Source organism: Engraulis encrasicolus, chromosome 9, assembly GCF_034702125.1.
Source record: "Engraulis encrasicolus isolate BLACKSEA-1 chromosome 9, IST_EnEncr_1.0, whole genome shotgun sequence".
Classification (NCBI taxonomy): domain Eukaryota; kingdom Metazoa; phylum Chordata; class Actinopteri; order Clupeiformes; family Engraulidae; genus Engraulis; species Engraulis encrasicolus.
In genome coordinates, this window is record NC_085865.1 from 21,133,281 (window position 1) to 21,148,280 (window position 15,000).

General features: G+C 42.9%; 1 protein-coding gene across 1 annotated transcript in view; it reads right to left on the reverse strand.

Annotated features, from left to right (window-relative positions):
* The window catches only part of LOC134455593 (lethal(3)malignant brain tumor-like protein 4), a 124,256-nt gene extending 113,450 nt beyond the window's left edge, over nucleotides 1-10,806 (reverse strand). Inside the window, exon 1 of the mRNA XM_063206747.1 lies at nucleotides 10,741-10,806. The gene's annotated coding sequence lies outside the window, so the exon portion shown is untranslated. The remainder of the gene's footprint in view (nucleotides 1-10,740) is intronic.
* Between the last annotated feature and the right edge of the window lie 4,194 nt (nucleotides 10,807-15,000).

Below are 15,000 nucleotides of genomic sequence, written 5' to 3' on the forward strand. Positions count from 1 at the left end.
CATAGAGAACAGGAGGAAAAGAAGATACAGAGACAGACAGTACAGTTAAGACAGTGAGAACATGAGAAAGAGTGAAAAAGCCAAGAGGACGAGAGAGAGAGAGAGAGAGAGAGAGAGAGACAGAGAGAGAGAGTGAGAGAGAGAGAGAGAGAGAGAGAGAGAGAGAGAGAGAGAGAGATAAGAGAGAAAGAGAAGAGAAGAGAGAGAGCAGAGAGAGTAAAAGAAAGTGCCAGTCTGTTGAGAGTGGGCTAGGATGGGAGGGGACAGGGCAGCGTATCTCAGCAAGGTTAAAGGTACACTGTGCAGGAAATGGTCAAAAAAGGTACTGCAACTATGCTGCTCATTGAAATTGATCTTTTCATGAAAGTTTAATAAGTAATAAACTAATATTTTCTAGTTTGGCCCAAGTACGGTCATTTTTGCAGCTAAAAATGGCCATTTCTGGAAATTCAAAATGGCGGACCATGGAGAAGATCCCCCTTTTTCATGTATGAAAAATGCACTTTTTCCAGCCATAATGAATAGTAAGAGTTTGATGGTGGTGGTAAGTATTCATGAAAAAGGTAACATTATTGAATGGGTAGCATGAATTCCGGAAATGAACGACTAAAAATCTCACACAGTGTCCCTTTAAGTTTAAGTCCCAAAGGTCCTGATTAATGCTGAACTGGAGCCAAGGTGCTGGGTGGTAGGGTTGGCTTTCCTGCCCCTGTACAACACCATTGTTGCCATTGTTCAAGCCAGAGTGGACACAGCCATTCACAGACATGCTAAGGCGGGACAACTGTACTCTGGGTGAGAAAGATGCATCGGAAATACTCTACACTTCATGCAGTGCACACAGAGCAACACCTCAGAGACCCGTTTTACAAGAACCAGACATTTAGGCTACTGTTTACAAATGAACATGTAACACGAAAGTGCTTCAGTGGCACGAAAAAGCCGATTTTGCATTGTCTTAACATTGTCTGAAGGAGCCTGCATAATATCCTAAAATAATAAAATAGTAATAACTATGGGAAAAGAAAACAAACATCATGGATGCATTTTTGTGCATTTGTGTCTGCCCGTCTCTCTCAACTGAGACTTGTTTTCTTTTTTTAAATCTTGGCGAGTATAAATGGGGTGATTATGCAAGTGCAAATCGCCACGGTAACCTGAGGCTGAGCATGACATCCAATGTAGACAAAGTGCTCTCCAGGGAACAAGAAAGCTCAATTCAATGTGTAACTCACGCATCACCATATGGCTGGGTTACCTGTGACAGCTGTACAAACTGTTTGAACACGACACAGGGCCACAATTACATTCAAAAGCTGCCCCTTAAGTCGTCTATTGACATCTAGTTAAATTTATTACCGGATGCATTTGCAAAATGTACACATTATGATTGTTCACATTAATGAAAATAGGCAACATAACTAAAGTGTCTAATAGTAATTGTATTAGGAAATATGGCTCTAATAATGGCAACACACCTGTTCCCAGAGATTGTAAATCAACAGATAAAATAAAGACACATGCAGGAAAAATTACCACTCAGGTCTCCAGAGACCGAGAGGCAAAAAAAATCCATTTTGATTCAGTTTATGTTGAGCGATCTCTTGTCAAGGTATTGTGCTCGATGGAGACCAGCAAGCCCTGTTGGACCCATTGTAGAGAAAGACAGAGAGGGCCTGGTCTGGTCTAGTCTGGTCTGGACTCTGGTCTGCTGCGTTTAATCAAAGTAACGGCCATCAGGGGGGCCGTGCATGCAGCCTAAACAGTCAATGAGAGGCAAGCGCCTGGGAGACAGAGATAAACAGGCAGACTCCGAGGCCCTTTACAGCCTGGGGGCAGACCTAAACACGACCATGACATCCACTACGTCTAGCCAAACACTTCAGAAAAGTAGAGTTCTGGAACAGTTTTAAAAGTTAAAGAGAATTCAGCAGAACATACTGAGGTGGACCGTGTCTCAGACTGGACAGACCGGCATGCGACATCAATACGAATGTAGGGAAGAAAGAAAAACACTGCATAACCCAATAAGGCAGGCCGTACAACTGTAAGTCTCATAGGGTTTTTTTTTGTACAAACTGGACCAGAGCATGACAAGCAAGAAAAATTCTCAAAGACTTGGGAAAGTTAAAGAAAAGTTCAACATGCATAACCCAATACAATGGGCCAGTACAGTGGTAAGTCTCCTCTTGCACAGACTGGACAGAACTGAACACGATGACACCCGTGACATGAATTCAAACACGAAGGAGAAGAAAGAAAACTTCTTTAAGACTGTGCAAAGTTTTTTTAAAGAGTTTAACCGAATAAGACAGGCAGTAAAATTACAGATGCATGGAATGTGAAGCACTGCAGACGAAAATAATCCATTTTCACTTCTGCAGCGGATTAGCATTTAATTTTGGGTCCAAATAATTGCATTATTAAAGTGAGACAAAATTAGCTGGGGCAAAACCTTAGGGCCTAGTATCTGACTGTTCAGATTATTCTGTCCTTTTACACGCATTAACATTTGTCACGGCTGTGGCATTTAAACCCTGTACAAACACCACCCACTTTGCATTCAACCTGATCTGCAGTGAGTCAGAAAAGTCTCAAACGCCACAGAAATACGCTGCTCTGAGGATCAGTCTATGCTCTAGCCTCTTCTCTCAAAATATGCAAAACATTTCAATTAATAAACATAGGCTACAGTACAAACAGAAATAGGCTGTTCTGAAGATCAGTCTATGATCTAAGCCTCTGCAAATGATGTAAAACATTTCAATAACAAATATTTGGGGAAATCGGATAAAATCCCTCCAACAGCTATTCCAGGCATTCCGTCCACATCTTTCTGATACTTTCTGATCTACTTCAGGGTCTTCAGTCTTTTCCAAGTCAGACCATAAAAAGGCTGAAAAGAAATAGGCTGTGCTATTCATTCTGTGTAATATGCTCTGCAAACACTCTACAAATGTGGTAAAAAAAAAAAAATGTAATTACAGGCTAAACATTAAATGCTCAAGGGTGAGAGCAAGTTCACACACAGAAAAAAACACTAAGGTCAAGCACAAGGAGGTTTTTTTTATTTTTCTGAGAGCAGAGTAGAGCAGTCTACATTTCAGAGTTCTGCCTTCACTGAGCACAGAGGGCAGTGATGATGAAGGCAGAACCCTGAAAGACCCTGAAAGACCACTTTAAAAGTGCTTGACCTTTTGCTTGGTCTTTATCAGTGTGCGAATCTGCGGTCACCCTTGAACTTGAACAGTTCTATTTGGGTCCACGCACCTGGTTATTTCTCTACACATCTTGAGCGCAACAATATTTTTCTTCTTAAACATTAAAAATGTTGGAGAATCAAATCAGATAAACCTGAATCAGAGAAACCTTCAGGACTTCCGCAACCAGTCCAGACATGCTTCAATCCATCTAGCTGAGACACAGTCCTTTAAGTTAACCACCGCTGCACTTCGATGAAACGAAGCAATTCGTTGATTCAACATACGGTAAGTGGCCACGTTCAAATCTGTGAGGACGCTCAATCACGTCCACGAATGACGAACGGCTGCATGTCACGGTCACCATGGGACCACTGAGCTAAATGATAGACCTCTAATCTCTCCAAATCTCTGCGTAATACATTTAGGTGTTGCTGCACGGCCTGGACAGGCAGCGAGTGACGGAGATATATCTCTGACACATCAGCAGATGAGCTCCTTTAGTCATTCATGTTGTGGGCGGCTCACACTGAGCTGCCACTCCTCTAATCCCTTCATCATCTGAGAGACTTGACGTTGACGGACCGTCATCTAACAGGCTTTGGGTTGGGACGGAGGGGGGAAAGTGTGTGTGTGTGTGTGTGTGTGTGTGTGTGTGTGTGTGGGGGGGGGGTTGTGTGGTGGGGGGGTTTACAAGAGCTGCCTTCATCCACACCCCCACACCCCCTTTCCTATCTGATTATCGGCCTACCAAATACAAGCCGTTCAGAAGCAAGTCAGTGAGGATTCAAGTTAAATCTTAATGTCCTACTACGGCGTCTTCAAAGATTTTTTTTTAAATCATTCTCATCACTGGGCTATTGCGTTAATTCTATTCTAACAGGAAGCTTGTTATCAGGGCTTGATGAGACACCTGAGAGGTTCTGATCTGCTGTTGTTTTCCTGCCATGATGCCCCAGTTAGTCTGCTAGTGTTTTGTCATGTTAGCCGAGAGCTTAAAATGTTACGTCGCCAAGGCTTTGGTGAGCGCCATGAAAATGAAAACAGATCTTTTATTTAAAATAGGCATCCTTCTGTGTTTTTCCCCACTCTTTATTTCCTGTCCTTCTTTGGCTGATGGGGGTGAACTTCTTCAACAGGCAACAGAGCCGAAAGAAGCTGAGGCATTAAGCCGAGTTCTTTTTCCCAAAGCTGTTTCGCCCTGTAGCAATGTTGTTCATTTGCATTTGTGGATTTGCTCTAAGCCAAGTGTTATTTCTCCGACGATGGGTCTATTACTATTACGACGAGACTGCCAAAGACGCTTACTGGAGGGACCACCCACCCCTTTCATTTGGGGAGAGGGAGGCGGAGAAGTAAAACAAGTGTGTGTGTGTGTGTGTGTGTCTATGTGTGTATGTGTGTGTGTGTGTCTACGTGTGTGTGCGTTCGTGTGTGTGTGTGTGCGTTCATGTGTGTGTGTGCGTTCGTGTGTGTGTGTGTGTGCGTTCGTGTGTGTCTGTGTGTGTGTGTCTGTGTGTGCGTGTGTGTGTGCGTGTGTGTCTGTGTGTGTGTCTGTGTGTGTCTGTGTGTGTTCGCGTGTGTGCGTTCGTGTGTGTCTGTGTGTGTGTCTGTGTGTGCGTGTGTGTCTGTGTGTGCGTGTGTGTGCGCGTGTGTGTGCGTGTGTGTGCGCGTGTGTGTGCGCGTGTGTGTGCGCGTGTGTGTGCGTGTGTCTGTGTGTCTGTGTGTCTGTGTGTCTGTCTATTGTCTGTCGGTCCTGCTGCTACTTCAGCTTCCGTCGCCAGACTCAGACCTCATCTAGTGCCACAGCACTGGGGTGAATTTCTCAAAACCAAAGTTGCTAACTACAGTAGCTACTTTGCTGTTTTCAATGCATTTTCCCATTGGCAAATACCGAAGTTGCTAAAAGGCTAACGACTTCTCTTTTGAGAAACTCACTCCTGGACAGCTCGAGGAGGTCTGAGGATGGCCGCCAGGCTACTTGTCAGCTGATTATCACCTCTTCTTTCGAGGGCCCCTTTAAAAACATGGCATCTAGGCACTGGCCATGCCAAGCACCATCCGTCAAGTCAGGAGGAGTGGGAGAGAGACAACAAGGAGAAACAGCAGGAGTCTAAGAAAGAGAGGGGAGTGTGTGTAAAATAGTGATATGCAGAGAGAGAGAGAGAGAGAGAGAGAGAGAGAGAGAGAGAGAGAGAGAGAGAGAGAGAGAGAAAGAGAGAAAGAGAGAAACAGAGAAACAGAGAGAAACAGAGAAACAGAGAAACAGAGAAACAGAGAAACAGAGAGAGAGAGAGAGAGAGAGAGAGAGAGAGAGAGAGAGAGAGAGAGAGAGAGAGAGAGACAGAGAAAAAAAATAGTGAGATAGAAATAGATGAAGGAATGAGAAAAAGAACATGTTCAGGGGGGACAGAGAGAGAAACAGGAGAGAGGGACCAAGGGAGACTGACAGAGAGAGAGAAAGAGAGCAACGGAAAGAGAGAGTGCAGGAAACAGTGAGACATGGAGAGAGAGGGAGAAGGAGACGCTGCTTGGTTGAGTTGAGTGATTAGCATTCACACATGTTGTGACAAAAACGTGCCGCGCTAGGTAATTGGATTTCAACAAAAGCATCCACAAGGCCACCAGGTGTACTAGGCCTAGACCTCCTTTTCAACCTCCCTGCAACCAGAACCAGTCAATTTCTTTGAAAGCGCTTTCTGTTTTTCCATTTCTTCCTTTTTTAACAACATGTGGAAATTGGAGGTGGCTGTCTGAGGGCTGAGCAGGGGTCTCTACCTACCCAGACAAACAGTCTGAGAGGAAGAGACGTGTGTTGTGTTGAATGCTGGGTGGGTGAGGTTAATCAATGTGAGCACATAGCCGAGGCAGACACGAGAAAGAGGCAGTGGCTGCTGCAAAGACCCAACCTTAAAGAATTAGCCTACTACGGATAGGGTGGCACCTTTTTGTGCGTGCGTGCGTGTGTGGTTTTTTTTTTTAAAAAAAATTGGGGGGGGGGGGGGGGGGGGGGGATGTGCTGGAATGCTACGTACAGTAATTGGGGGAGCATCTCTTCTCTCACATGTGGCTCCTTTTTGGAGTGTGTGTGTGTGTGTGTGTGTGTGAGGAAGGGGGGAGGGGGGTATCTCTCTCATGCGGGGCCCCGCCACAGATTAAATGTCACCGCCTGTTGGCTGCGGCTTTAACTCCTACAGTAGGATGTACAGAAGACGCTCACAGCAAATGATCACAGCTGGATAGGAACGGACGGACAAATCAAATGAGACGCAGCACATGAGCCTGGCTTGTTCCTCCCGTGTTTCCTACAGCAGAAGAAAACAGAAGAGGCCTGCGCTTAGATCTGGAGAGCAGACAATTATGCATGATGAGACCTTTAAAGACGCAGAATGTCGTCTGCATCCAAGTGAGCCCCGTGATACCAGATCTCTTTCATGCGGCTCCTCTTCTCTTGCACAATGCTCTCTCGGCTTCGGCGCACAAACTGCTCTGATTGCTTCACTATCCATGGCAACGAATGAGGTGCAGTGTTCTCAGCGAAGCGCCTTTCTTCTCCGTTCACTTGCGGAATATCTCGCTCATTCCTGATCTCGCTGACTACATTACCAGGATCAAATCAGTTGATAGGATAGGAAGGAACACCTTTCTATTAGCACGTCTGATCCTCAGGGATGTGGACAAATACCCTTGTCTTGGTAGAACATCTTGTTCCTCCACCGAAGCGACAATGACAAGTCTGTCTCTCCAACAGATGCCACATGTCTTCGACAAACATGTTGGAGGCATTGGAAGTGTTGAAAAGCTAATCAAATTTAAACATTGTGGATGTTTTCCATATTTTCTGTTTTTAAGAAAAATGGAGTATTTAAGCTCAACAACAAGCTCCAAAGTCTACAAGCAAGATTAATAACAAAATAGCAAAATAGAAGCCATGTAACTGTGTGAGCAGTTTTGTTGACAATTGTCCACCACAGCTAGCCTATTTCTTTTGGTTTGACGACCCGCCATAAAAAAAGAGTCTCCTTTATGTTTAAAGAAATGAATACCATGCTGGCTGAATGGAGGACATTCACTTTTGTGAGGCAGTGTATGGAATTCAAAGCAGCGACTGTTTTTCAGGCATTTGACATTTGCCAGAGTCAGACAGCATCGCAGAGAGCACAGCAACATTCGTGTCCCCTGATCTGTCATTTTCTTTCCTCCCATTGAAAAGCTAAAACAATGGAGTAAGACAAGCCCCACATTGAGCGAGAGAGAGAGCGAGAGCGAGAGAGGGAGAGAGATTTTCATCTCTTTTTTAAGCCTCAACCAGCAAGCACCAACAACAAGAAAACATCAGCACGAAAGAAGGAAAACTGATCCATATCTAACCACTGATCCATATCTAACATCAGATGTAAACTGTTTGTGGAAAAGTTCTGTGCAAGCTCGAGCAGCATAACAATGAAGCAATGAAGCCCACAACCATGATCCTCTGGTGAACATGGGAAATACAACATCTTGTTGAAATTCACAGCCTGTAGCTAAAAAAGAAAGAAAGAAAGAAAGAAAGGAAGAAAGAAAGAAAGAAAGAAACAAAGAAAGAAAGAAAGAAAGAAAGAAAGAAAGAAAGAAAGAAAGTGTAACGCCATGAATACGGGGACCTGGGTTTGAGTCGGACTCTCAGTCATTTCTCGATTCTTCCCCATTTCACTCCTCCACTCATATCTACAGTAATCAATCTCCTCACTAACCAATTCTAACGTAAAGGCATACAACGATATCTTTACAAAAACTAGAAGGGAAAATTGGTTGCCTCATCAGCAACGCTCACCTGTTGTTTAGTAATTACTAGACTGGCTGAGGATGGCCATCCCTCCTGTGAGGGGACAGAGAGAGCCACACAGCCAGATCGACACTCTGAACCTGCCAAACAGTAATTGGAGCACGTAACTTATGCGCTGAAGCCAAAACAAAAAATGATGTGGGGGAAAAACAACCGGAGTGTGGTTTGGGTTTTGTTTTCTAATTAAAAATATGGAGCATTTGACTCCCATTACAAAGTAATGGTCTGCTGAACATCAACATAAAACTGATACAGGAGTATTTATTCTGGCCCACATCAGTTCAATTCAACACACTGCTTACCAGATGGGCAAACAGAACACCACTCATATCAGATGTAAACAACATGCCACACTAACTGTTGCAACAGCTGTGAACAGCATTGTTCATAGATATGAAGCAGCTTATGAATCACAGGCGTAAACATGTACTTCAATTAAGCAATACGGGACAGAAAAAAACTAACATGAAAATACCAAGCTCACTCACCCCCCCATCCCCCCCCCCACCCCTGACTCCAAGTTCAGGTCCATGACAATACACCTTTACAGACTGTCAAGTCTCTTCAATGAGCTTGAGGTAATGAAAAAAAGGAGGGGCACACAAGGCTCTTTTCATTACCTCAAGTGATTACTACTTTTTGAGAGCAGACACACCAAGCAATACACGGGTCAAAAGTGCAGGCACAGACGCCGACCTTGTTGTTTTTTGTCCTTCTTCAATGAGCTTATCAGGAAAACCATGCAAGTTTTGTTAACGTAAATCAATACATGTTTAAGACTAATTTATTTCTGTATTTTATTCTACACTATAAGCACTCTAGAATAGATAATAATAACCAAGTCAGTCATTTGGCTTGGCATGGCTTGTAGTCCTACTACATGATGTGCAGTCTGTTTCCACTGGCGAGCTAGTGGAAAATTCCCCATCTTTGTTGTGAAGTCACTGTGTGCATGACATGACCTGGATAGGGCATTTTGTGGGGCTTTACGGGCAGAAAGCCACTCGGTAATGGGACATTCTCTCTGGACTTTTATTCTTTTTTCTTTTGTAAGATGTTTAATCAGAGTTCCTCTCTGGTTAACTTCACATTCGTGAAGCCTACAGCATAATGGCACCCCAGCTGAACAGGAAGTGCTCTCATGTAGGCATATAAACAGCGTGAAGCAGGAAGCATTATGAATTACTTCCCGACACTGACCTTACCATGAGATAACGTCAGCAATCAAGACATCTTCATTTACATACTGTATTAAGAAAAGCCCTTCTTCACGAACCTTCCAGCAATTCTTCACCAACACTGTTATCTGCCTTGATATCAATACAAGACAGAGGCACTATCTATAAAGAAATAAACTACATAAATAAATAAAACTGGGGAAAAACTGGGAAAAGTGTCTGATGTCTTGAACCACCATCAGAACATCAGTCTTTTGTGTCGTGTGGGAGTAATTTTAAAAAAGGAAGAAAGGAAAAGAAAAAAATGAGCCTTCAATTCTGAACAGTCAATGGGTTTGCAATGGCCTCGCTCAACAGTCAATGCTTACTCGTCAAAGGCTTGCTTCAGTTTTTATTGAATAACACCTGGTTTTACCTACTTTTCAAAATCAAAGATATACTGTTGCCATCTTTCAAAAGCTGCACAGCAACAAGTAAGCAGAGGAGTATTGCTTTCTGTTGTTTCTAAACTCAACAGGTGCACAGTTCCAGGTGGGATGTTCCTCTAGTCAACACCACTGTAGTTTCACTCATCTCTCTTGTTCATATTCATTTTCACAAAGCACAAAAATACGCTGCAACTAGCAAATATTAAGATTAAAGTTTTTTTTCAACAAGTTTCCCCCTTTTTCACACATCCATACTGGAAAATCCCTATTGGAAAGAAATGCATGTAGTTCAATATCTACAAAAAAGAAGGACATCAGTGGACCATGTCCTCCAGATTGTTCTTGAATACTAGGCCTACTTTAAAAGTTTTTAGGTAAGTAAAAAAAAGAAAGCGGGGGGGGGGGGCGCAACATCATGTTTGTTAATTCGGAAATAACAGTTTTGATGAAGAATAACAGTGTTGTTCAAATAGGGTGGTGAAACTGGGCTTCAAATAAGAAAAACAAATAAATACAATTACAAGAGGAAACCACTCCACCCAGCTGGACAACAAAATGAAAATACACAGGAAAGTGGAAACCTCAGATGAGAAAACAAAACAGAACTCTGCAATTTGTCCCTGAACACCTCGTCCATTACGCAAACAGACGCTGCCAGGAGTGGACGTTCTAGTTCCATAGGAAATAGTTTAATTGTAACAAATTGAAGGCGTGCCAAAGTGTCCAAAAGGAAACATTTCCGAGTGTAGAATTATAGTTTCACTTAGCAAGACAGCTAGCGTCGTAGTGTTTACATCAATATGTTATTTGTCTGTCCTCCTTATTAAGTCGATAAAATGAAGACTTTCTTGCCATTGCAGAGCACTATTCGGGTGTATTGGGTCATCGTGGGAGACGGGGCATCTTATATGTTAGCTTGATTAATAGGGGGAAAAAACCTGAGATTAGCAAGGATAGCCATCTCAACGCATTTAATTACGCTGTGTGAACCCGACGTCGACTTCGACTTGTTTTCATATGAATGTGAGGAGATTTTCTAAGTCTGGTGTTCGTCATCCCTAAAAACAAACTACAGACCCAGCGGTTGTATGAAATTATTAATTCCTTACCCACTCGCAGTCGGTTCACCCCTCAACGTTGTGACAGCAGAAACAGGGTTCTTTCGAAAGCGTTGTGCGCATGCTCAGGAACAGCCCTCTACTGGAGGTAAACTAAATATTACATGGGACTTCAGCAGGTGTGTGCAGTGAGTGAGTGCGAAGGAGCATAGCATAAAAACACAAAAAATAAATTGCTACAGACTTAAAGAGAGAAGTCTAAATAGTCGACATAGCTCTGGTAGAATTCTCTTTCTGAATACAGACGAGCATAACAGAATGGTTCAGCAGCAGGGATGCTTTATGTGGGCTACAATTATCACTGAATAGGCCTATGTAATTTGCCAACAGCCTCTTTAGGTACAGGTCTGTATTTACTACATGCAAACATGCGGGATGTGCAAAGAGACATGATGTATCACATACAAATATTATCAAAACAGCCTGAAAAAAAATCATGGACAATTTTTATTAGGCCAATACCTTTGAGAATAGACCCACCTAGCCTACACTACAAAACAAAGTCTGACAAAATAATCAACAATGATTAAATGAAGCAAAAATAACAGGTTTTTTTTGAAAATGTGATTAATCTGTTGATTAATTTATTCTCTATAATTAGGATCCAGAGTGCCTACGCCTACACTAAGGAATTACTGTGCAAGGAATGGTAGCTAAGGCAGACGCACCGGTTACCAAGAACAAGTCCCACAGGATGGATGAGGCTATAGGCAGTATGTATATAGGCCTATAACCTGAGACACACACACACACACACACACACACACACACACACACACACACACACACACACACACACACACACACACACACACACACACACACACACACACACACACACACACACACTTTGTTTGTTTCTTTGTTTGTTTCTTTGTTTGTCTGTCTTTCTTTCTTTCTTTCTTTCTGTCTTTCACTTGCCAGCTTTACCACTAGGCTATGTTTTTGTTCTCGAGTGTGTTTTGAGATGCTGAGCCAGCATGCAACCCTGAGTCGCTTGATTGACTCTCATACCATTGAGCTGAGACCTGGTGCATGCCATGAAATTATGTCATAGGCCTATCACATCAAAATATACTTTTCATCATTTACTCTCTTCATACTCATCATTTGATCTTGGACTCACAAACAGATAGCCTACAAATACTTGCCAGCAAGTTGACAAATATCAGGAATAATCAGACAAAAACAATTAAAGAAATGTGTTTATGAATTGCTTAATTAAATAGTTTAATTTTAATGGTAAATGCGGGGGGGAAGTCTTTATTCCTTTTATATGAAGCCAGTAATCAGAAATATAGTTTGTAGACAATGAATTTTGGCTATGTTATTATTTTCTATAATTGTCTATAATTGTATCTCCAACTGATTCTATTGGCCCCCCTGAGTTTTCAGCTGCTATTTCATTGTTTATGTCCATCTTTGTGAACTCTCGTCTACTCTTTGACTATGGAATGTACCAATGTGTGAGATGTCCTTCAGCCATTGTGTATCAAGCCATAGATATCCTCACCATTCACACAAAGACTAAACAGGATTACACATTGAAACACGTCATTGCCCCACGGAAGCATTTTAAACTCTCATAATCGCTCACATCTGTCTGTCTGCCAGTTTGCTGTTGTCTGAAATACACATATCTGTAGAGAGTCATCTTTTGGATCCCTTCCCTGCTGACTCGAAATGGTGCCTCCCACATGGCAGGCAGATGCTACCCAAACACAGGGAGTAGGCTTCACAGTAAAAAAAAATGCAGTGTTAATCGAACACTTTGAGAGTCATTTTAACATCTTCTGGATTGCATTTGGTCCGAGAGTACTCTTCGAGTGTTGAATTAGCACCAGATTTTTTTATACTATAGGTGGTGGAGGTGGTGGTGGTGGTGGCTCCCATTTCGGTGCATTGTGAAGTAAATGAATAAAACAAGCTCATTTATCTGCGCACTAAGTGAGAACCAAACAGCCAGACAGACGAGACCTAACAAAACGGGAAAAAAAGCAGAGAAATGAAAATGGAGGGAAGTTTGGGGATGCTCACAGAGGCATGAAAAGAGGACAGATGGTAGTTCGGAAGGAAGTGGGGAGAGACTCCGGGGGAAGCGCTTGTATGGACTGTGTACTAAAGAGGAGAGGGGTGTGTGTGCGTGTGTGCGTGTGTGCGTGTGTGTGTGTGTGTGTGTGCGTGTGTGTGTGTGTGTGTGTGTGTGTGTGTGTGTGTGCTGGGGAGGGAGGATAGGGAGGACATCAGGGGGGTATCCATGGGGACAGAAGAGCGAGATGGCACGAGGCTTGCAAGGCCTCAGGCTCTGTCTTTTGGAGGGTCCCCAGTCGGAACAGGGTGGTGTGTGTCTGTGTGTGTGTGTGTGTACAGTATATGTGTGTGTGTGTGTGTGTGTGTGTGTAAGAGAGAGAGAGAGAGAGAGAGAGAGAGAGAGAGAGAGAGAGAGAGAGAGAGAGAGAGAGAGAGAGAGAGAAATAGCGAGAAAGAATAAGAATGAGAATTATGTGGGGTGCGTTTGTGCATGTGTGTGTCTGTGTGGGTTGTGGGGGCTGCAGTCTCATAACAAGAGCGGCTGTACTTGCCTGGGGGCGTCTCTTCCTTGTCTGGCTGTCTGGCCATCTTCAGTGGGCAGTGGTGGGCACCCCTCATCAGTGGCACCCCTCACCCCTCGCCCCTCAGTGGGCAGGCAGGTGGTACACTGTACTTTCTGGGGCATCGCCATGGCAGCAGCTGGCAGACAGTCTCCCAAACATGAGGGAGCACTCACTACTGTTGGATGTTCAGCCACAGTGAAAGAGAGAGAGAGAGAGAGAGAGAGAGAGAGAGAGAGAGAGAGAGAGAGAGAGAGAGAGAGAGAGAGATAAAGAGAGAGATAAAGAGAGAGATAAAGAGAGATATAGAGATATAGAGACACCGACAGAGGATTCGCTTTAGCGATGCATTTTCATTATTTGTTCTGGCAATACAGCTGGAAAATAAAGCTTGAATGTAATTGAACTGAACTGAATTAAATTGAATAGGATTGAATCTAACTGAATTAAATTGAATTGTAAGACAGTCAGAGAAACATAGGAGAGACACAGAAAGAGAGACAGTGAAACAGAGAGACAGACAGAAGGATACATAGAGGTAGAGAGAGAGATATACAGGCAATTCAAGATATTCCACCTCAGTTGCCGTATTGTATTTTCTTTCTTTTTCCCATGCGACCAATTTCCAACTCTGTGTCTGCTTTGAATGGAAAAAGTGCTTTGAAAAGCACAAGAAGAGCTATGGATTTTGTGTCTAAACGGTTGTTTCATTTTCTTTCCGTGCTCGTTGCAACATTACTCAGTTGATTTGTGTCTTGTTTAATTAAATTACTTTCCCCCTTTCTTGTCCCCTTTCTTGTTGTCCCCCAGCCTAAACAAAGAAGTTGTTCCCCCCAAGGCAAGACTTCTCTCTGGGAGTGTGTAGCTACCTATTTGCATTTGGTTGTTTGTATTGCTGTGAAACTTTTTAATGAATCCTGAAAAATGAATTGCACCTGCACACCTTCTGTTTTTTGGTAATTCCTTTTGTATTGCTGTATTTTCTTCTTTCACAGGCTTCACTATATAGCTGCATTATTCATTAAAAACTTTTCCCCTCTAAGTCTTAAAGTGCTTCATGTTTCTATGCAAATTAGTGAATGAACACACATTCTACATAGCCATTCTACTGTACATAGCTATAGGATTTGCTATATATTCAGTCACTCACCACCACAAAGGTTTGATTTGTTTGCCCCATTCGTACTGGTTAAGTAAAATACTGTACTATTTCAAAAATCTCATTATATAGTGACCTGCTAAGTCAATGCCACTTTATCAAATTAACTAATGACATTAGCACATGTAATCTATATGTACAGAGTGGCTTACTGTATATTACTTACTGTTTCCAACTTATGGTTTTCAGCCGAGGACAGAGTCAGTTTGTGATGTGATGTTATGAAGCTGAAGTGTTGGACTTGGACAAAAATATATCCCAGACATTTTAGGCTTAGACTCACCCCTCACACTAAGTCAACTGTCTGCATTGAAGGTTCACCGCCCCCTCTGAATAAAAATTCACAACAGCATTGCCCCTATGGACTGTCACTCCACTGGGAAAATGCACTGTATCAGTAGTGTAGTCTATGTAGAACGCAGGTATACGCAGTATATACCCTCCTGAAAATGTCAGGAATTTCAGTATACCCACCTAAAATTGATTGATTCAATAGGCACA